Source organism: Drosophila ananassae, chromosome XR, assembly GCF_017639315.1.
Source record: "Drosophila ananassae strain 14024-0371.13 chromosome XR, ASM1763931v2, whole genome shotgun sequence".
NCBI lineage: Eukaryota > Metazoa > Arthropoda > Insecta > Diptera > Drosophilidae > Drosophila > Drosophila ananassae.
In genome coordinates this window covers 18,507,606-18,532,197 of record NC_057932.1, presented here as the reverse complement: position 1 = coordinate 18,532,197, position 24,592 = coordinate 18,507,606, and the positions used below count along the sequence as shown (strand labels likewise).

Here is a 24,592-nt window from a genome sequence, read left to right as displayed (position 1 = left end):
ACTGTTACGAAATGTCTCACTTATATGGGGATGATGAAATGTTCGAGTCTATTTGGAATAATTAACCCGCGATTTCCGCTTTCCATGAAGTGTTATAGAATCCGTCGGAGTCTATTTGTTTTCTGGACCGACGCTATCTGGTAATTGTTTGCCTCGCGTTTGCGTTTTGTCGCAACAAGAAACAAACAGCCCGAGTCACAACAAACAATAAATTCAAAATATAAACACTAATAAATCCCCCCAGCTCTATTTGCAAATTTTATTTTGAAAGTGCATCGCGGATACCAGGAATGAAAAATATATCTAAGCCATAACTACTACAGATCGATTTTAAACGATAACAATGAACAGTGCAGTTCATTAAGGCAAGGCCACAAGACACTCTAAAATATGGTCTATAAAAATTTAATACTATTTCCAAACTACATCTCTGACTTCAAAATATTTTCAAGTAAAGCATATACTAGGTCCCCACTTTCTATTTGAAACGCACTGTCTGTTTTTTATGCAAATCGCAGCTTCGAGTTCTCATTGAAATGCATTTTAATAATATAACTGGCATTTGTTCATACGAATCAACTACAATCCGTTTAATAATATTGGTCACAGCTGACGGGAGCCGATCGAAACTGTTTGCATCATAAAAAGCTGTATTAATTATCCCACCGGGTTACCGCATACCGCTTTGAACTGGTCATGACCCGTTAAGATCGGTTTACAGCTGGATATAGCTTTAACCGTATGATTGTATATTCATTAAGAGTTATAAGCGTATAATCCATAATAGAATTGGCACATATAGGGCGAAACCACAAACTCCCTTGATTTAATAAGGAGTCCCCAAGAAAAATATCAAAAAAATCTAAAAAATATTTTGCTCTCAGATTTTGATGCAGATCGATGGGGAATCGATCTGCAAACGTTTTAAAACATTCCGCTCAAGAATCGGATGAGAATTGGAAAAGATATAGACATCGTTCTGGCCCTTATAGGGCGAAACCTCGATTTCCGTAAGGGATCCCATCAGAAAAATATCAATAAAATCTAAAAAAAAATATTTCGTTCTCAGATTTTGATGCAGATCGATGGGGAATCGATCTGCAAACGTTTTAAAACATTCCGCTCAAGAATCGGATGAGAATTGGAAAAGATATAGACATCGTTCTGGCCCTTATAGGGCGAAACCTCGATTTCCGTAAGGGATCCCATCAGAAAAATATCAATAAAATCTAAAAAAAAATATTTCGTTCTCAGATTTTGATGCAGATCGATGGGGAATCGATCTGCAAACGTTTTAAAACATTCCGCTCAAGAATCGGATGAGAATTGGAAAAGATATAGACATCGTTCTGGCCCTTATAGGGCGAAACCTCGATTTCCGTAAGGGATCCCATCAGAAAAATATCAATAAAATCTAAAAAAAAATATTTCGTTCTCAGATTTTGATGCAGATCGATGGGGAATCGATCTGCAAACGTTTTAAAACATTCCGCTCAAGAATCGGATGAGAATTGGAAAAGATATAGACATCGTTCTGGCCCTTATAGGGCGAAACCTCGATTTCCGTAAGGGATCCCATCAGGAAAATATCAAAAAAATCTAAAAAATATTTCGTTCTCAGATTTTGATGCAGATCGATGGGGAATCGATCTGCAAACGTTTTAAAACATTCCGCTCAAGAATCGGATGAGAATTGGAAAAGATATAGACATCGTTCTGGCCCATATGGGGCGAAAACAGGATTTCTCGATTTCCGTAAGGGGTCCCATCAGGAAAATATCAAAAAAATCTAAAAAATATTTCGTTCTCAGATTTTGATGCAGATCGATGGGGAATCGATCTGCAAACGTTTTAAAACATTCCGCTCAAGAATCGGATGATAATTGGAAAAGATATAGACATCGTTCTGGCCCTTATAGGGCGAAACCTCGATTTCCGTAAGGGATCCCATCAGAAAAATATCAATAAAATCTAAAAAAAAATATTTCGTTCTCAGATTTTGATGCAGATCGATGGGGAATCGATCTGCAAACGTTTTAAAACATTCCGCTCAAGAATCGGATGAGAATTGGAAAAGATATAGACATCGTTCTGGCCCTTATAGGGCGAAAACAGGATTTCTCGATTTCCGTAAGGAAAATATCAAAAAAATCTAAAAAATATTTCGTTCTCAGATTTTGATGCAGATCGATGGGGAATCGATCTACAAACGTTTTAAAACATTCCGTTCAAGAATCGGATGAGAATTGGAAAAGATATAGACATCGTTCTGGCCCTTATAGGGCGAAACCTCGTTTTCTCGATTTCCGTAAGGGGTCCCATCAGAAAAATATCAAAAAAATCCAAAAAATATTTCGCACTCTGATTTTGATGCAGATCGATGGGGAATCGATCTACAAACGTTTTAAAACATTCCGTTCAAGAATCGGATGAGAATTGGAAAAGATATAGACATCGTTCTGGCCCTTATAGGGCGAAAACAGGATTTCTCGATTTCCGTAAGGGGTCCCATCAGGAAAATATCAAAAAAATCTAAAAAATATTTCGTTCTCAGATTTTGATGCAGATCGATGGGGAATCGATCTACAAACGTTTTAAAACATTCCGCTCAAGAATCGGATGAGAATTGGAAAAGATATAGACATCGTTTTGGCCCTTATAGGGCGAAAACAGGATTTCTCGATTTTCGTAAGGGGTCCCATCAGGAAAATATCAAAAAAATCTAAAAAATATTTCGCTCTCTGATTTTGATGCAGATCGATGGGGAATCGATCTACAAACGTTTTAAAACATTCCGCTCAAGAATCGGATGAGAATTGGAAAAGATATAGACATCGTTCTGGCCCTTATAGGGCGAAAACAGGATTTCTCGATTTCCGTAAGGGGTCCCATCAGGAAAATATCAAAAAAATCTAAAAAATATTTCGTTCTCAGATTTTGATGCAGATCGATGGGGAATCGATCTACAAACGTTTTAAAACATTCCGTTCAAGAATCGGATGAGAATTGGAAAAGATATAGACATCGTTCTGGCCCTTATAGGGCGAAAACAGGATTTCTCGATTTCCGTAAGGGGTCCCATCAGGAAAATATCAAAAAAATCTAAAAAATATTTCGTTCTCAGATTTTGATGCAGATCGATGGGGAATCGATCTACAAACGTTTTAAAACATTCCGCTCAAGAATCGGATGAGAATTGGAAAAGATATAGACATCGTTTTGGCCCTTATAGGGCGAAAACAGGATTTCTCGATTTTCGTAAGGGGTCCCATCAGGAAAATATCAAAAAAATCTAAAAAATATTTCGCTCTCTGATTTTGATGCAGATCGATGGGGAATCGATCTACAAACGTTTTAAAACATTCCGCTCAAGAATCGGATGAGAATTGGAAAAGATATAGACATCGTTCTGGCCCTTATAGGGCGAAACCTCGTTTTCTCGATTTCCGTAAGGGGTCCCATCAGAAAAATATCAAAAAAATCTAAAAAATATTTCGCACTCTGATTTTGATGCAGATCGATGGGGAATCGATCTACAAACGTTTTAAAACATTCCGTTCAAGAATCGGATGAGAATTGGAAAAGATATAGACATCGTTCTGGCCCTTATAGGGCGAAAACAGGATTTCTCGATTTCCGTAAGGGGTCCCATCAGGAAAATATCAAAAAAATCTAAAAAATATTTCGTTCTCAGATTTTGATGCAGATCGATGGGGAATCGATCTACAAACGTTTTAAAACATTCCGCTCAAGAATCGGATGAGAATTGGAAAAGATATAGACATCGTTTTGGCCCTTATAGGGCGAAAACAGGATTTCTCGATTTTCGTAAGGGGTCCCATCAGGAAAATATCAAAAAAATCTAAAAAATATTTCGCTCTCTGATTTTGATGCAGATCGATGGGGAATCGATCTACAAACGTTTTAAAACATTCCGCTCAAGAATCGGATGAGAATTGGAAAAGATATAGACATCGTTCTGGCCCTTATAGGGCGAAAACAGGATTTCTCGATTTCCGTAAGGGGTCCCATCAGGAAAATATCAAAAAAATCTAAAAAATATTTCGTTCTCAGATTTTGATGCAGATCGATGGGGAATCGATCTACAAACGTTTTAAAACATTCCGTTCAAGAATCGGATGAGAATTGGAAAAGATATAGACATCGTTCTGGCCCTTATAGGGCGAAAACAGGATTTCTCGATTTCCGTAAGGGGTCCCATCAGGAAAATATCAAAAAAATCTAAAAAATATTTCGTTCTCAGATTTTGATGCAGATCGATGGGGAATCGATCTACAAACGTTTTAAAACATTCCGCTCAAGAATCGGATGAGAATTGGAAAAGATATAGACATCGTTTTGGCCCTTATAGGGCGAAAACAGGATTTCTCGATTTTCGTAAGGGGTCCCATCAGGAAAATATCAAAAAAATCTAAAAAATATTTCGCTCTCTGATTTTGATGCAGATCGATGGGGAATCGATCTACAAACGTTTTAAAACATTCCGCTCAAGAATCGGATGAGAATTGGAAAAGATATAGACATCGTTTTGGCCCTTATAGGGCGAAAACAGGATTTCTCGATTTTCGTAAGGGGTCCCATCAGGAAAATATCAAAAAAATCTAAAAAATATTTCGCTCTCTGATTTTGATGCAGATCGATGGGGAATCGATCTACAAACGTTTTAAAACATTCCGCTCAAGAATCGGATGAGAATTGGAAAAGATATAGACATCGTTCTGGCCCTTATAGGGCGAAACCTCGTTTTCTCGATTTCCGTAAGGGGTCCCATCAGAAAAATATCAAAAAAATCTAAAAAATATTTCGTTCTCAGATTTTGATGCAGATCGATGGGGAATCGATCTACAAACGTTTTAAAACATTCCGTTCAAGAATCGGATGAGAATTGGAAAAGATATAGACATCGTTCTGGCCCTTATAGGGCGAAAACAGGATTTCTCGATTTCCGTAAGGGGTCCCATCAGGAAAATATCAAAAAAATCTAAAAAATATTTCGTTCTCAGATTTTGATGCAGATCGATGGGGAATCGATCTACAAATCTTTTAAGACACTTCGCTTAAGAATCGGATGAGAATTGGAAAAGATATAGACATCGTTCTGGCCCATATAGGGCGAAAACAGGATTTCTCGATTTTTCGATCGAAAATATCAAAAAAATCTAAAAAATATTTCGATTCCAAATTTTGATGCAGATCGATGGGGAATAGATCTTCAAGTGTTTTGGTATATTCCGTTGAAGGATTGGAAGAATATAATCCAAGATATACCCAGCCGCTTTAAGAATAAAAATGTGTGTAAATTAATCATACGCCACGTTGTACCGTAACTGAATATAATGTCTAAATAGGCTCCTGTTTTTAAAACTTAACAAATTAATTAAAACAAGAAAAAGTATAGTTTTAAAATTAATAATCGAAGAAGTTTTAATATTCCATATCTAGAATCTGCGCATTGCTCATACGCCCCGTTAATTCATAATGCATTTCATTCAGCGCTTGAAATTGGCTTCCTAAGGCTCGCACTACATAATTAATGAGGAAAGCACCTATACTAGACTCTCGAAGGCACTTTTAGCTCGTTGTTATTCAGTTTATTAATACCCTGGCCATTAAAATAAAGCGCCTTACAGGAGGTGGGTCGGAAATCAAAGTGAAGCCCCCCATTATGGGAGTGTAAAGTGAGGCTGAGGCCTGGGTGTTTGCTTTGAAAATGTGAAAAATAGTTAAGGCAAACAGGGTTTTATGGGCCAATATACAAAACGGTAGCCAAGTACCTACTATTTGTACCCTGTTATTGTATGGACATTGTTCAGTTCTATATATTTTCTCTGTTTTTCGTGTATATATATTTGTTTTTTTTTTTGCAAATGCTATATTTGACTTGACGTTGTTGCATTGGTGGCCTGGCCCTGCCCGGTGGGTAAATTGCATGAATTAGGTGCCTTTATTTATCGTATTTATATAACTGAACTGAGTGAAAAATGTAAATAAATGAGAAAAGAAAACAAAATACACAGAGATAGAAAAATAAAAAAAAAATAAATAAAATAGGAATAGGAATACGAGTACTGCTCGGACGAATACTCGTACGAATAGAACAAGAAAATAATGTTACGAAATGCAAATAAACAGAATGTCAGTGCAGCGTTTAGTGAGCATTAAACGTCGTACACGAACGTTATCCGAAAGTTATAGTTGCAGTTAGATACAAATACAGATACAGATACATTTACGGATACCCCGAAAGCGCGTGCGTGTTTGTCTTTTTGAGTTATTTTTTTTTTTATATTTTTTTTGTTCTTCTAGTATCTTCTAATAGTTTCCTTTTATTTATTTTTTTTTTTTTATAGTTTATCTATTTACTCTTCTCATTGCAATTCATGGTGGACACACGTCACATTTTTTGATCTTGTTACAAGTGCAAAAAAGAAAGATCAATATTTGCCCTTAAACCGAGTAAAGTGTACGTCAAATACGACGTTAGTTGTGAGATAAAAATTACGAAAAGGGTTCTACTTGCCATTAACTCGAAAATGTTTCAAATTGTGCAATCTGTGTAAATATTTTTATACATTTTCCCCAAAAACTTTCTCGATTATTTGATGAAATGTGATTTAAATGAAAAGAATCTGTCCGTCAAGTTGGTACTTCTCAGTATTGGTGACAAGTGAATAAATTATAATATATATTATTAATAAAGAGTTGTAGGTATTTCTGGCTAAAACAATACATTTTCTTGGGAATCGCCCCTGTCGAGGGCATTCAGCCCCTTGAATGGGTTCATTTCCTGCTCTTCTCTGACGTTGCAATTTTTAATTTGTCGCATGTCGTGCCAGCTCGTCTCTTCCCCCACCTCCTCTTGCCTATTTTACCTATAAAAAATAAACAACAAAAAATGAGTAGAGAATAAAAAAATTCATCCCACCAACCACCACCACCCACTCTCATTTGATTAAATAAAGAAACAGCATTTAATCAAAATGAGAAGAGCAAACACGCAGAGTGCAAACAGCGAGTGCCGTTCGCATTTCGCTTATTAAGTAAATAAATAAATGAGAAGAGTATTAAATTAATTAAATAAATAATATTTTCAGGAACAAACAAATAAATAAATAACACATTTTATTGCGCAAAAAGACAAACAAACAAATTTTTTCTCCACATTCAAACCAAAAAATAAAAAATAACAAAAAAGAAAAAAAAGGAGAATTATAAACCGACACGCAAAAGAATTATTCGGTTTTTTTTTTTTATAATTTAATCGCAATCACAATTGCAAAAGTTGGGATTACGGATATGGGATTACGAATTACGGATCATGGTTAAGCTATAGTATCGCAGGTATAACGGTGTATATATATAATATATATAGAAGAGAAACACGTGACCATCGACCGAACCGAAGCCATCTTTCGGATATGCTTGGCTGGTTTGGGCTTTTGTTTGATTATTTTTTAATATTTTTTTTTGCCCGCCGAAAACTCTTTTCAATTAGCCGTAAGGCCATAATTGCTTTTGGGCTTTAATAATAAGAATATTAGCTAAACGCCGCAATCATGCGACCACTTTTCATCTGAAGGCTGTCAGCCGACGAGTCTCCCGGATAGGAGTTCGGGCTTTGGATAATTTGTCCGGATAATTGCAGGCTCCCATCTAATTGCCGGGCTTGAATAATTGTGGAAAAACGACGACAGACTGACTGACTGTAAAGAATACAAAATATAAGGAAGAAATTTGATCGACGACCGTTTAGATCAGATCCCCCACCATCTCTCATGCCTCAATGAATAATTTTGTATATTAACTTATTTATTTCTATTAAGTATATGGTATTACGAGGTATTAGTACTAGATAGTGGGGGGAGGGGATAATAGAATCACTGGGTAATTGGGTAACTTCGGAGATGATCTCTCATCCAAAACCAAAAGCGGAGTGGAATTTCTCCATGCTAATTGAAGCTCAAAGTCAAGATTGGGTGTCTGTATCTTGTGGATGTATCTGTATCTGTATTTTATGCTGTGAACGGCAAAAATTGTTGTTTTCTTAATTTTCTCAACAAGGAAAAGAGTCGCAAACAGTCCAGGTAAGGGGTTATAAAATAACTATTACAATTTAATAACATATTTTAAGTTATTCTTTTTTTATTTGACAATTTTGTATAAAAAGTAAACTTTTCTTATAAATTTCTTAAAGAAACTTTGATTATATCCTCTCGGTTATAATTCTCAAGCGGTTCTAGTTTGTCTAGTATTTTTTCTAGTATCAAAAATGGTATAATTCTTAACTGGTTCTAGTTCTGACTAATTAAACTTATTTTTAAATACCTGATCTAATTATCCACTCTGGATTTCTTTCCGTTTCTTCTTTTATATTTAAGAATGATTCATCCCAAAAAAAAAAATAGGATACAAAATCGTATTAAATACTAATGAAGACCTAATGAATTCTAAATCTCCAAATGAGCTTAATTAATTGGAAACTCGTTTTGAAAAAAATTATGCTAAACAAATTCGCCTGATTAATGGACCATAAATTCGATTTATGCTGTCGTCCGGCTTGGCTCTCTTATTTATTAATTATTAAATAAAATATTTAAGAGAAATCAGTGATCAGTGATGTTTGCAGTGTATCCGGAAGGCATCTCCACAAGCCCCTTTCATGATTTGTTTTTTTTTGTGGGCTTTGTCTCAAAGTGTTAAAGCAAATTGACTGACCCCTGGTTAACCCCTTGCTGACCACACACCCACCCGAGATGTGGCATTAACTTGGCAAAAGCCAGCCGACCGAGACAGAGTTTTATGTCCAGGAAGGGGCAGGGCAGGGAAGACAGGCACATTTATTTGCCCAATTGGTTATGGCCCGGGGTCTGGCTACAGTGGCCCATAAAAAACTTTGACGATCTGACGAACTATATAATAAACGATCGTGCCAGTTGGGCAAAAAAATATACGAATATACGAATTCCGAATATTTTTCTAGCATTTACCTGCGAATCGTAAATATTTCGGCGGGTGGAAAATTTTTTGTCCAGCTTGTCGTCGAGTAACAGTGTTGCGGTTAATTAATATGCAATTAGAGTTCGATATCAATTTGCGCAATAAACGGTTTACAATCCGAGGCATGGCATATTGAATTTTATCGTTTGTTTGACAAAAATTGCAAATTGCAAATTGGAGCAGAAACAAAATTTTCGTTTAGCGGCGAATCTATTGATGGGTTTATCTTTATTAGCTTTCCATTTGAGGTTTTTCCTGTGAATAGTATAATATATTACAGATAGACCTTCGAATCAAGAGATTTTCTAACTGGATGTAACTGGATTTTGTTATGCCAATCGATAGATAGGTGGATAGATCCCCCATGATCATGATCTCAGGGTGTATGAGTCGGATATTATAGTAGTGTCGTATGTGGACATTTCAATTGAATTGAGTCAGTCATTAGCAATTAACACTATGGACATACATTAGAGCCCCGGCAAGAATTTAATTGCCAACGAACGGCAAAGGCACCTGGCTTAATTGATCTCTCTTTTTCTTGGCTTTACACTTGAAAAAATGGGGTAATTTCAAAGAAAAAATATTGATTATAAATCTAGAATTTAGAAAAGGAAATTACAAATTTTTATTATTTATTTTTATTTTTTTTTAATAAACATAAATAGTCAAAAAAGTATGTATTTTATATTTTTTTTAATGAACAAATTTTTGTAAGAGAATGGCACAACCAGCTTCAAGATGGAAAGCCATTCGGGGGTGCGGCTCTTAGCTTTTAGGAATTTAGCCACTTGAGACCAACTTCTGTAACAGGTTCAAAGTAAATAAACTCAACAAAAAACACAAAAAATGGCCAAGATAAATGCCTGTGGCTAAGATGCCTGTGGCCAAGACGAAAAAATAAATAAATAATTAATAACAAGAAATATAATGATATTTTAAACAAATTTCTTGAAAAATAAACATAGAAATAGTAAAGGAAATAGTTGAAGAGTTTTCATATTTCTTTTCTTAAGAAAAAGAAGCTTTTGAGTCTCTCATAAGATTAAAAAATTTAATTAAAATATAAAAGCAAAAATGAGAAAAATGTGAAAGGAAAAGTTAAACAAAAACCCCTAGAGAAAGTGAAACTAAATGTCAGTGGGTGGTTTTTCCATTTAAGAATCTAAAAACCAGGAAAGCAAAGCCCAGTTTCTTCCATCCAATCGCTAGGCAGGCTCATTACACTTTCTGTCATTCACATCTGACATATAGCATTGATCCAATGACCCTGCTAATCATGAGCTGCAATATTGCATTGCGGCTAAACATAGAAGCAAGGTTGTTCTTTAACATAATGCATTCAACTTGGACTCAGAACTGGCTGGCGCTGACAGAAACTTAGAACTTGGAACCTGTATTCAAGCACAGTTCTGCCTGGCTTCCTTCTCTCGGTTAAACCCATGCAAGAGTCTTTTTTTGAATAGAGTGAACCCTAATGGGTTTTATTTATAGAGTCTACAAGAGTCTAGACTGTCGAGAGTAGAGTGTGAATGTTACTCATACGACATGTGGTACATGCAACGCCACTACTGAATGTCACGGGCATTGCCTCAAATCTCAAGTCTTCTGTCTACACGGCTCTTTCTCAACTCAACGGGCATGGGAAAATAAATTAAATTCTTCGGCCCACGGGGCGTATGAAAATTTTCCCAACAAAAAATAAAAATCAAGTAGCCGCCAGGTGGTCGCTTGAAAGGTTTTAAAGAATATTATTTTATTTAAAATTCTAGTAAAAATACATAGATCTACATAGATTTCTATTATAGGTAATATTTATTAAAAAAAAAAAATATTTTAAAAATGTATGTTTTTCGAACCTAGACCTTTAATTGCTTTTTGATTTTCGCCTCAACGGCCTACATTTGTTTTCGCTCTTGACCTTAATCTACATTTCTTGTTTCTTATTTTGTTCCTCTTCGTTGCCATCATTTTCTGTTTCCTTTATTTTCACTCAGTTTTCTATTTTCTGTTTACAATTTTCTTGATTTCCTTTATTTTTCCTTCTCTCAATTTTATTTGTAGTGTCCCCATTTTAGCCATTTCCTCAATGTCCCACTGATCACTTTTATTTGTGGCTTTTTCTCTGGTATTTTTATGTTCTAGGTCTCTCATTCTTGAGTCCTTTTATGTTGCTCTTTATTTTATTTTCTTGTTATTCATGCTTCTTGGTTTTTGCCTTAACATTGCACTTTAAGTCTCTGCGACGTCACTTTTAATGGAATTTTGCCAAAAATGTAAAAACATAATTAAGTGCATAATTGAGATAGAACTTGTTTATTGTTATGGCTTTAAATTAAGGCAAGAAAATGTATTAAATATTCTAAAACAATTTTAGATTTTAAAATGAGCTATAATATATTTTTTTTTACTGATTTTAATGGAACTATTTCATAAAGCAACAGTGCGTATGAGTAATATATTGAAAAATTATTAAGTATTATGACTTTTTGAAGTTAATAAGATGAAAGTAAATATTTTACTAATTTTTAAAATTTTTAAATAATTATAAACTTTAATCTACTGGCTTTAAAAATTAAAAATATAAAAAATATGAACTCTACAACAGTGCGTATGAGTAATATATTCTGATAAGAATAATTGCCCCATTTGTGTATCTCTCTGGTCCACCCTACAGCACCACCCACTCCGCCCCCCCCTCTCTCCTCTGGCTGCTGCAGAAACGTGCGGCATTCTCAAGGCCATTCCAACTGATTGGAATTGAAAGCGGAGTACGCGTTCTAATTGGAATCCACTTACAAGCATAGAATCACACGGATAGTTGGCAAAAAAAAAATTGAAAATTAAATAATTTAAAGCCAAGAAAACAAACTAACAACAAAAGCAGGAACTGAGGTGGTTTTTTCTCTCTTTATATATATTTTTTTCTATTTTTTTTCGGGGGGGATCAAGAAACTGCCAACCCTGAGAAGACAATCACATCGCTCTTGTTAGCCGGTTCTACAAATGCCATGTGTACGCATTTATGGCCCAAAGATATAAACACAAATACACACACATACATCCATCCACCTATCTATATATCTATCTATACTATATCTATTTCAACCAAAAACAAACATACTTCGGGTTGTGTGTGAATTTCTTGCGAAATAATCATGTACGGACTACGGACATTTTGAATTTCAAGAGACATCTTATTAAATATTCTTTGTGTTACTGCTTCTTTTTGCTTCTTCCTTTGGTTTAATTTTTTTATTTTTTTTATTTTTATTTTTATTTTTATTTTTTGAAGTAAACAAATCGGTCAACGGGCAACGGACTCAGGCACGTTTATTTTTTTTTCCTGCCAAAAAACACAAAAGAAATAAAACACTCGTTTAAATAAAACTTCCGCAATGGCAAAAATCTTGGCTTTGACTTCTTCTCACTTTGTTATCGTTCACCAGATGGCCCAAAGATGATTGCCTTTTTCTCAGTGCACTGTGGAAAAATAAGGGGGGAATTGGCTTTCAAAGTTTGAAAAGGATTTGAAAGGGATTTTATTGTTTATAGGTCTTTGGAACTTTTTTAAGAAACTCTTTAAGAAATTTCAAGAAATTGCCTCTATTTTTAATTGGTTTTATTTTATTTTTTAAATATTTAAAAAACTTATAATTAGTTAGTATATTTCATAAATTCCATGTCTTACTTTTCCATTATTATTATTATTATTAATTGCATAATTTATTAAAGCAGAATTATATCAAAATTATTATTCTCCTGAAAATCATTAGTACAAAAATTTCTTCGTCTATTCCTTCTACAAAAAACTCTTTAAAATTTTCCTAAAACCACTTCCAATTTCTCTCTATGTACAATGGCGCTTCTTCTGCTTTGCTCTGCTCTTGTTGTTGTCAGCGGGTTGGGCAATTTTTCATGAAATTTCAAAAACCCCGCCGAGTTCGAAGAACTCTAAACCTGCAACAAAAAACAAAAACCAAAAAAAAAATTTAACAAAAAAAAAACATAAACAAAATCAAAAGGATGGATAAAAGAGGGGGTGGTTCAAGAGGGGAGGGATCATAAAAAAAAAATTTGCAAACAAAATGGCCGACTGACTTTTTTTTTTTTTGAAAACTATTAGAAGCGGTTCAGGGGCCATTGGCAGATATTTTGTTAATATTGTTGATGTTGGCCAACTTCAAGTCGGCCGACTGCATAAGAAACAACAACAAAAACATAAACAACAAAATACAAAAAAACAACAACAAACAGTCAGAGAGACAGACAGACAGAAAGAAAACAAAAACAAAAAAAAGAGCACTCGGATCACTGGTATTTTTAGTGTGTGGCGCTGATTTACAAGGTGAACCGGTAAGGTAGGCAAGACCAGTTCAAAACCCCAGCGCGGGTCGCTTCACCGCCCCCTCCAGATCCGCCCCCGGCACCCCCCTTACTGACCTCTCCATTCCCGATCCACCTGCTTCACAAACATTTCAAATTTGGAATTATTTTGGCAAGAAACCCATCTCAAATTAATCCCTAAATAATTTACAATATTTTTTTTTTGTTTAGGAATTAAAGTGTTTAATTATAATTATTATTTGCCAATTCATTTGCTTCTTATCAGGGCAACTATCAATTTCCAGTTCCTATCGCCCTTATCGATAAGGAAAGTGTGCGGCCAACGAGGTATTCCCAAAGAATTTAATTGCAATGATTTGCATTTAAAATAAAACACTTTACTCAACTTAATATGTCAAGCATAGAATTTCAAATACTTGGAAGTCAGAGCTATTAAATATTTTAGTATCGATTCCTAAAAGTGATATCTTGTTTGTCTCATGACGTCTGCAATTCCCGATGTGTTTCGGTTTAAAGAGGAATCCCATAAACAAACACAAAAAATAAATAAAAAGGGGAGAAAAAATCCAGACACCGATACTAATTAATTAATTAATAAAATGCAACTCGAAATGCTTATCGAACTTTGATTGAAAATTATTATTATTGTCGTGCGACATTTCTGGCGATGACTCAGTTTTTTTGCGAGTTTTTTTTTTTTATAAAAAGATAGAGAAAGAAATTTCGAGGGAATTACCCCGATACTTGAGACTTTTTTAAGAGCTTTCAAAAATCATCTCGAACTGTTATTGAATATATATTATTTTTTGAATAAATCTCCACATCAAATCATCACTTTATCCTTCAGATATTTCTAAAATTAAACTCGAGTCAATAATTATACATTTGTTTATTGTTCTGCCCGGTAATTGTTTTCATAATTTTTATTATTTAATTTTTATTTTTTCCTCCGATAAGACAAACTCTCCCACATTTATTTAATTGATTTCTGAAGGGGGGAGACTCTCAAGGAGTTTCTATAATTATGGGAAGTGCATTTTTTGGGAGAAACCCTTGACCCGTTCATTGTCCTCGTCCTTGAGTGTGTCCTTGGCCTTCACATATATTTTTTTTTCCACCTTCCCATAATTCCAATTCCCATTTCCAGTTTTTTCTTCCTTTAAGTGGTCTGCCTTGGACAAGTTTTTGGGTTCACATCATTCTTTCCCACTTTGGGTTTCTTGGGTTTGGCATTTATTTTGGCAAGAATTAAAAAATAGGGTCTTTTATTCTCTGGAAATTTTGGATTTTGTCTATATTTATTTTTCAATAGTCCTTTATTTTTTAAGCTTTGAAAAAGGGTTCTATCATGATGCTTTTTTGCCTTTTTCCCAATTATTATTATTTTATAGTTCTTATTTTAATTATATTTATTTTTCTATGCCATTTAATACGCCTAACATTTTTTATTAAAATTATGGAATATTAATTAAAAACTTCTAATGAAAAGTATACATTTTGGATAATTATTTTCTATTTTTAAAACAATTTGATTTTTATTCTTAATTTTAAATATTTAACCATTATCCTTTAATAGCATAATTGCCCTCTCTTAGAGTATTAAAAGTCAGGTGTAACCTTCCTTCTTATTTTATTTTCTTTTTTATTTTTATTTTTTTTCTGCTCCCGTTTGTTGCCGCTTCTGTTGTTGCCACTTTTTAAATTATTTTATTTTAATTTTTGTTTTATTTATATATTGTTTTGTATTTCTTGTTGTTGTTGTTGGACGTGCTGCCACCGTCGAAATTCAAAAATTCAATGAAGGAATCTTTTTTTTGTTTTTTTTTTTTTGTAATTTATCGACTCGGATGCTACGTGAGTGTTATTGAAAATGGTCATTTTGTTAATTTTGTTCAACTGTCGGCACGGAGGCACCCAGGCACCCAGGCGGGCTCTTGGCCTACCTCCACCCGTATTATTATATATATTTTTTAGGTTTAATGTATTCAAACATTGAACTTTTGTTTACAGTGCAGCTGACCATAAAGTGGGCTGGGGGCTGATCAGTTATAGGAGGCGTGGTCGCAACGGTTGTTGATTATTATTTTTGTAAACATCTTGAAAAATCATTGTGTAGATTTTTTTATTTTATAGTTTTATGCAAAATTTCAAGGAAAAATGTACAGCTAAAAAGATTGAAATAAAAAAAAGAAAAATAAATTATATTATAATTCACATGCAAACGGCAGAGGCATAAAAAACAAATGTAAACAATAGAAAAACAGAAATAAAAAAATGTATAAATGTTAACAAGATATAGAAGTCAGTCGGTTGGACAAATGCACGGAATTATAACTAATTTTTTGTTTAGAAGTTAAAGCTGTTGAAAATGCTGTCAAACTTACATATTTTTTTACTGCCCATCATAAATATTCTGTTTTTATGGTTTTTTTGGTTAACCTCATAATAAATATTCAGTAGCGATATTAGCCATGGTTTTATATTTTTTTTTCTTAAAAATTAGCACAGTAAATAGACAAAAGGGTTTATGACTTAATCCTCTTGATAATTATTTATTAAAAAATCTAATAAAAATGAAACAATATTTAAAAATAAGACGCGTGTCGTTGTCTTTCTTTTTCTTCGAATCTTTATTACTTTTTTGTCAAAAAATCAATCAATTAATTATTCCAGCTAAATTATTGTAAGCATTCTATTTTTGCCATTGTCAAAAAAGGCAAAAAATATTTATAGATATAGACAGTAGAAACAGTGCAAATTACGAGAGAAACTTTTTTTTTTTTATTTAAACTTTGGTTCGGCACGGCGACATTCATAAATTACCAAAGTGTTTGGCACATTTTGATGATGGATCGCCAGTCATTTGTCATAATGTTTGAGTAAAAAAAGCCACAACACACAGGCGCCGCAAATGCCCAAGATGCCAAAAAAACAAAAATTGAAACTGGTTTCCATTCCAAGACGACAGGCCTCCCCCAGACAGACGGACTATAAAATATATATCAAATAAAGATCCGATATAACCACAACTCCGGCCCCAATTTTAATTATCTTTCCATATAAATTCCTAGATTGAAACAGACATATGAGAAAATTTGATAAACAATGTCTGGACTAGGTGACTTTTGGGTTTAAACGAATAGTGGATGCTCTTACAAATAGTTTTCGATCTAGAAGGACATGCATACATGGTTGTAAGAACTTCAAAAGAGATCCATCCTAAAAATAAATCAAAAGTGTATATCGTTTATAAAGAAAATAGAAAGAAAGGATAAGAAACAGGACATATATACCTTCTAATAATACCCTAATAATTTCTAATAATTCATTGAAACCTTGCTACCCCTTCCCAGGGTATTCACCCATCAAAAAAATAAGTTTCGCAAGATGTGAGCTTTTCATTGATTAGCAATTATTAAGCCAAAGGGTTGAAGGGGTTTTGACCGGGTGGCACTTAGCAAACGGATGCTAATGGTCCACTCTAATGTCGAAAGCATTAATTGAAACATGCAAACAATAAACGTATTTTTCCCGCTTCAATTCCCGCTCCGATCGGATCCGATCGGTCACTCAGGAAGGGAAGGCTAAGCAAAGTCTAGCCTGGATTATGAATAATTTCGAGTTTCACCTGCGAGAAGATCGGAACAAATATGAAAAATGTGATGCCCATCAATTAGATAGTTCGCAAATTGTTGTTAATTGCAATTTACATAAAAAGTCAAATAAATATCCGATCAAAAGTAATATTTAATAGTTTTCTCAGTTGTTTAATGTTTCATTCTTCTCTTTTTTTTTCTGCCATAATATTTGTTATTCCCTTGCCTTTCATATTATTTAATTTAGTTTTTTTTGCCTAAACCAGCTGTGCTAATTTTTTCACGCTATTGTTTGGAAAAACTTACCCTGAGAGAGTTGAACAAAATAAAAAAAAAATACATAATATTAAGTACATAAATGATATTTACCAAGCCAGTTGGAAAGAGCTTACTACGTCAATTTGTGTGGCGTGTGGCAGTTGAACAGTAGCAGCTTTGGGGAAGGGGAAGGTCGTCCACAAGACCCACAGAATCAAGAATCTAGAATTCAGAACTCAGAATTTGGAATAATAGACACAAATGTGTCTCTGGTGGTAGCATTGAAATGTAGTTCGCATTTGATAGTCAAGGTCTCTCCGGCATTCAATTTTTGACTATTTTTTTTTGTTTGTTTATTATTTATAAAAAAAAATTAAATTTTGGGGTCTGTGGGGGATGTTCTTTTTCGGTTATGGTTCTGGCGGTTCTATTGATCTATTGTGAGAGTTTTCAAGTGTTTTTTCTTTTGTTTTATTTTCAGTTTGTGTAAAAATAAATATACTGTGTTTTTTTTTTTATATATTTTTTTTATTGTGTCTAATTTTATAAGAAAAAAGAAAATATATGATACCTGGTACTTTTCTTCTAAGTATTTGCAGTGAACAGTGACTTAAAAACATTTTTATTAATTTTTAAAAACTAATCATAAAAGTTCTCATTTAATTTTATTTTTTTTTACAATTAAAAAGTTTCCTAAACCCATTTAAATAATTTTAAATCATAAAAAATAAAGGAAAGTGGCCGATTTTGATTTCAACAATCTCTAAAAATAAATCACTTAATATTTTTTATTGAAAAGGCAGGTAGGTAGGTGGGTTATAAAAAAAGTTATATAAAAAAGGGTAAAGCGTTAAGGACTCTCGGCCATTAACTTAATGAGCCGTAATTTCAAAAAGGAAAATAATAATGAAATAAAATCAAGTGGGCCAGGTTCATGCAATTCCGCCCAAGATCAGTTAATTTCTTAAAAAATATATATATGTTTTTTTTTTTTTATTATTATCACAAACGGCCTTGCATAAGCCATAAGGAGGGGAGAGACAAAATTGAGCATTTATTGTTGGCCAATAAAATGTGGCATAAAAAGGCCGAACAGCAAAATAAAAATTACAATTGAAATGGATCCAAAGGCAAAAAAGCGACATTCTTATTTTTGGGGTGTGGCTGTCTCGAAATCTCAGGGGGGGCTGAACCTAAAAATTAATCAGTGATCTTGGTAGTACTTGTTGGTAGTAGCCACTAACCAGACCACAAAATATTGCGCATACGCCACGTGCAGTGTCAAAATAAGCGCAAGAAACGATTTAGAAAGGTTTTTTGAATGATTATGGGAGTTGTTATGACAGGTTTAGATTGTTTATAAAATTAATATGGGTTTTAAAATGTTTTTTAATGGTATAATATATTATTTATTATATTTTTTGATTTTTTCTATATAATATTTTAAATAAATCATTTTAAATCATACTTTTTGTCTTTTTGGGACTTTATTATTTAAAAATAAATTATTAATTGTCTATTTTTATAAAAAGAAAAGTAAGAAGTACCGGGTATCATATATTTTTTCTCTTAACTCTGTAAATAGACAGGAAAGAGACAAGTACCGGGTATCAGTTATTTAATATTTCCATCTATGTATCTTTAGAAGAACTATTTAATTATGTTTTTCCTGTTTATGCATACCCATTGCTCTGACAAGCCTCATCAACCTGTTGAGTTTATGTAATTGTTAGCCTGGCCTTTGTCTCTCAACTACAATGTGTATTTTCGGCCCCACTCCACGCCAATTTAAGCCTGGTTTAATGTACGTCCTTGACCACCAAAAAAAAAATACAAAAAACAAGACGTGACAGTCGAGTCAAGAAATTGTTTTTCACAAAATCCAAAAAGCAAGAAAATAAAAAAAGACGGGTGGTTCTTCGGCAAAAAAGTGCAAAGCTGCAAAAATCAGTTTTTGGAGATCCGGTCGTTATTTCGGTTTTTATATTGATCCGATCCGATCCGATCCATTCCGATCCAATGCAATCTGGCCAGACCAGTTTGCGATTGCATTGCCGACTCCGGCAAAAGATTTATTTATAGACACTGGAACTGGCACTGGCACTGCACCGACTGCATTGGCTTTTAACCTCCATTTGGGACACGCGGCGTATGAGTTATGTCGATTGCGGTTCACTGCAAAATTATGCGACACGATTTTCGCAAAAAAAAAACAACAAATATACACTGGGTGGTGGTGTGTTGGAGTCTGAAATGCAGAGGTCATTATTTATGATTCTCCAAAGAAGTTTCTGCAAAGTGTTCTTGGCTTTTAAATATTATTTATCTGGTTTTTTTCAAGGGGAGTTGTAAGGACTTATAGAGTACCCTGGAAATATTTTTAAATTTTTTATGAAAACTTGTTAATATTTCTATTCAAAAGATATAAAAGAAATCTAGAAAATCTAGTAATTTAATACTCTCCCATAATTCTTTAAAAATGTTAAAAAATAATAATAATATCTTTTTAATGAGTATTACTTTGTTTTAATATTTTTTTTTTCAAAGAAGAATCCTGCTGGGGGAGCGCCATAATCTCATTATCGTATTTAAGTCAACTTAATGGGTTTTCTGGATTTTTGGAAGCTACGTCTTCCGGACGTGTGTTTTTTTCCCTCGGTCTTGGCTTACTTATTAGTGTTATTTTTCTTTGTCAGGTGCAGGATGTTAAATCAGCTAATGGTGTCGCATATTGGCCAGTCAGCCAGTTGATTAGTTTCATTTTGTATTTCGTATTTCGCATTTTGTCTTTCTTTTCTTTTTGGCTTAACTTGGCTCTGACTCTGGCGCTGGCTCTCGTGTTTGCTCAACTTGACTTCGACTTAACCCAACCCAACCCAACCCAAAACCCCAAATCGAAACCAAAACCAAAACCCAACTCAACCGAACCGAACCGAACAGAGCCGGGCCGGACGAACGGTCCACGGATTCTAGTTTTAACCGGCCCCAAGCGGTTTCAGGCTGTTTGCCAACTCAGTCTTGCCGCCTTGCCTGCCTGCCGGTTTTCAATAATATTTATTTACATACTCTCAATGAGGGTACTCGGCTTATAACTTGCATTTAGACCACATTTCACACAACAGGAAGTGATAGAGAAAACGAAATTGTAGTCTTTTTTGTCCGTTTAAGAGAGGTTTTTGGCTAAAAAATGGGTTTTTAAAAGGATTTAGTTGTGGATTTTTAATTCTAAAAAAGAAATATTAATCTTAACTTATTTTTTAACGAAAACAAGTCTTAGGTTGATTATTATTTATTGTTTTTTATTGTTCGCTTGTCCGTTAAAGAGAGGGTTTAGTTATAACAAAGGTATTTCAAATAATATCACTTTCAAATCCCACTCAGATAATAATTATAAGGACGAGGATTATTTTAGATTAAAAATTATTAAAAATCTAAATTTAGTTCTTTGAAATCCAAGAACTCGAAATTCTCTATAAGAGTATATAAAATATTTCTACAAAACTACAAAGCCGCAACTGGCCTTTCCCACTTGCTTTCGTGCCTGGATCGGATCGTATCCGATCGAATCGGATCAGATCGTATGGAATCGAATAGGATTTAAAGGCGCTATAATATAATATACGATAAGTCAAAGAAAGTCCAAGAAAGACAATTGGAATTGGAAGATTGATGGCTTTTAGTGGCTGGGCTCTAATGACTCAAAGCAGGCCGTCCCTGCCAAGCCACTTCCAAGCCAAGGAGAGTGATAACTGTTGATATAGACTGATATGGGATTACCGTTAAGAAAGAACTGGGCCTACAATTGAACTTCTTGGCTCGCGTGCCAAAAATAACTTGGCTCTTCGAATTCGTCGCAACGTCGCAATAGAACAGACTATAGACACTACTGGAATGGTTTCATTTTTCATCGAAAATAATTATTTTTTAAATGATGGAAGAAAGAAAAAATTCCCATACTCAATCATCATTAGAGTTACAGAAGTCTTTTGTTACTAAACAAAAAGCAATGGAATCCATTAGGTATCATATGATCTTGTGTGATTTATGTTATTTCTATTTTCATTTTTTTTATTTACTGTATGAGGTGAGAAATTACTCAGCTGCATTGTAAATGGATATTTAATTAGCCATGTAAACGGTTCATGTTCTATTTTTAAATAAATTTTATTCGCAAGGCACAGTTCTTAGTTTATAAAATAAAAAAAAAATACAAAAAAAGAAGTAACTAAACAGCTTTCACGTTAAATACCAACAGCTGTTTAAACTGTTGAGTAATTATTTACATTTTTAATGAGCTGTTTACGCTCCAAGATGATGATTTCAAATGGAGTAAAAATTATAATAATCCCTCAATGCAATTATTTTGTTTAGTTTACTTAAAAATAGACAAAAGACTCAGCTCGGCGGCAATCAAAAATAAATGTATAATCATTTTATTATCTATTTAAAGTACCATACTGCTGCTCACAGTGATTCACTCGAACTCTATCTGATCTATTTGAATTTTTAATTGGGTGGAGTACCCCCGGGGACAGAGCCCAAAAAAAGTGTCATGCTTAGAAATCAATATTTATGAAATTAATATTATCGAGGCACTCTCATTCTGGTTATCGTGAGAATTTTAATTAATTTTTAATTGCCAGAGCTCTTTCTTTTTTTTCTCATTATTATTAGAGATTAAAAATATCAGACCTTTTTATTTCATTTCTGCATCTATGTTTTTTTTCGGATCAATCCAATTCAAATCCAATTGAGTCCGGCGGAGAGCGGACAAGTGCTAATTTATAGCCATTATTAATTGATTTAATTAATGAATGAAACGAAAATGAAAAAGTCTTGCTAGACCCGATGAAATGTTTCAAGAAACTAAAAAAAATAGTAAACAATAAGTATAGCTACTTATTATGTGGCAGGGAGACAGTGAACTTGAAATGGTTATTAAATATTCAAGTGCGGTAGCCGGGTGCTAAGGCAAATACCCATATATTCCTCACCCATCTGACCCACATGGCTTTGGTTAAAGTCGTCGTCGTCGTCGGAGTCGTTGGATCGTTCAGATAACCGCTCCTATATGCTCCGCTCCCGTACGAGCAACGGTGTTTGGCTGACAACCGTTTTGTCGCTTTCATGGAAATAGATTTACAGTTGCCCCCTCATAAAGTGATTTGCAATTTGTTGAATCCAAAAGCAAATATCGCACACCACTCACCACCCACCACACACCACGCCACACTCGCCAGAAGAATCCCAAGAAAAACCCACGAAATCTAACGCATTCTTATCGCCAAAAAATAACAAGAAAAAAAAAAGAAAATAAATCTCTCAGATACTCGAATCTTAGAGATTTTTCTTTGAATTTAGTCAGAGAATTTTAAAAAAATCTTTCAGATAGTCATGAATCATGAGAAAAATTTCACATAACAATGAAATTTAAAAAGTTAATCACAAGGACATTTGTTTTAAAGTATTTCTTAAATTAGAAACACTTTTTTTGTTGGTTTTTTTTAAAATAATATTATTTTAGTTAGTAGAAAAAATTAGTAACTTATCCAAAAATTATAGTTTTCTATATTTTATATCTTAAGATTTAAGATTTCTAATAACTTACAGTTTTTTTTTAACTTTATATATTAAAATTTAAAATTATGATAGAATAGTACAAAAAAAACCCAAAAAGTGTTATCAAAATATGTGTCTTTAAAACTAGTTTACAGCCCAGACACCAGACACACAAAAATTCTTTTCGAAGCTCTTTTTGAAAAATTTAAATAATCTTTCCATAATTCGAGTTTTAACCTAGACAGCGAATAAGAAGTTGATCTGTGAATATATTATACATATCTTATCTGTCGGAGGAGTTTATCTTTTGCGTTAGTCAGCCGCTTGCCATGAGGCAGAAAAAATAATAAAAAAAATAAACATTTTAGAAAAAATTAAGTATCTTGCAATGACTAGAGATGATTTTTAGTCTTTGTTTTTGGCAAGTTTGGGGGATTTTTTCTTGTCATTGCTGCGGCTGCTGCTGCTGCTGCTGGTTGCGATGAAAGGTTATGCAATTTTATACGAATTTGATTAATACAGAAAGAGAGAGAGGAAAATCGGGGGAATTTAGAATATATATTTGCACGTGCCGCGCCACCAATTAGCGCCCCATCATATTAGTAGTTACAGCTATCATGTGGTTTCAACGATAATTGCATAAGCTATTAAAAAGCCTGTAAGTCTGATCAAATTTTCGCGATATAGTCTGACTCATCCAGATAATGCATTTATATATTCGATCTTAACGAAATCAGCTTGGGGCAGATCAGTGCAGATTGTGCCTTGGCTTCCTAATGTGTGGGAGTCATGGGGATTCTCCAGTTCTCCAATTGAATCGCGCGTTGTTTTCTAATAAAATAAATTGACAATTAAATGCGGCAGTCAGCCAGCCCCACATGCCAGCATGCCATCAGGCAGCATGCTCCTCCGCAAAAGTATCTTATAGATAGGGATACCCAAGTGTATGCACGAGATACACGAGATTGATAAACTTCAGCTCTGACGACCTGATCTTTAGTATTATTCCATTAGGATTAATTGCGCAGTGAAAAAATATATATTCCTGCAGACATACATATTTTTAATATTAAGATATTTAATATAACAGTTGTTAAAAATATCAAGTATACGTAGTGTGGTACAAATAGATGTTGAGTTAGAGGAGAGAAATTGTTTAGGAAAATAATAGGATAAAATAGAGAATATTTGAACATGTTTTCCAGAATTTTCATTTAATTTTTCTACATTTTTTAAGTGGTTTTAAGAGTAAAGTACAAAATATAACGTATACGCCATGTTGTCAAAAATTTAAAACGGTTAGCTTTGATCATCTAAGAAATTTGTTCTTCTATATAGTTTCCATTTTGAATTAAAAACAAAACACTGAAAAAATCTTAAAAAATTGCAATTATTTTAAAAATATTAAGTATACGCCATGTGACACAAATAAATTTAAAAAACTTTTTAAACATGATTTTTGTACAAATAATTATGCCTAAAAGCTGATTATGACTGAAATTGTTTATTTTTAATAAATAAAATTATTAAATGATTTTCAAATATTAAGTATACGCCGCATGGCACCAGAATGACTAAGATTAATGCCACAGAAACTTAATCAAACTCAAACATGCTTATCTAATAGCGAATGCTCTGTAATAGATGACTTAAGATCCCATACAGATGACCTTGAGATCTGGGTTTAATGAACTGATCTCGTAGAAAATACACTTTCGGTTTAAAAATCCAAACCAGAAATGAAAAAAAGATATAGACCGAATTTCTAAACAGATTCTTGGGAAACGAAGAAGGCCAGAAGTCTATTCCGGATA

General features: G+C 33.6%; 1 long non-coding RNA gene across 1 annotated transcript; it reads left to right on the top strand.

Moving 5' to 3' along the window:
* The first annotated feature begins 1,917 nt into the window (after positions 1-1,917).
* Positions 1,918-7,062, top strand: LOC116655110. The gene is made up of 2 exons (XR_004310261.2): positions 1,918-6,271; positions 6,372-7,062. It is a non-coding gene; the product is annotated as an uncharacterized LOC116655110 (long non-coding RNA).
* Positions 7,063-24,592: the final 17,530 nt, after the last annotated feature.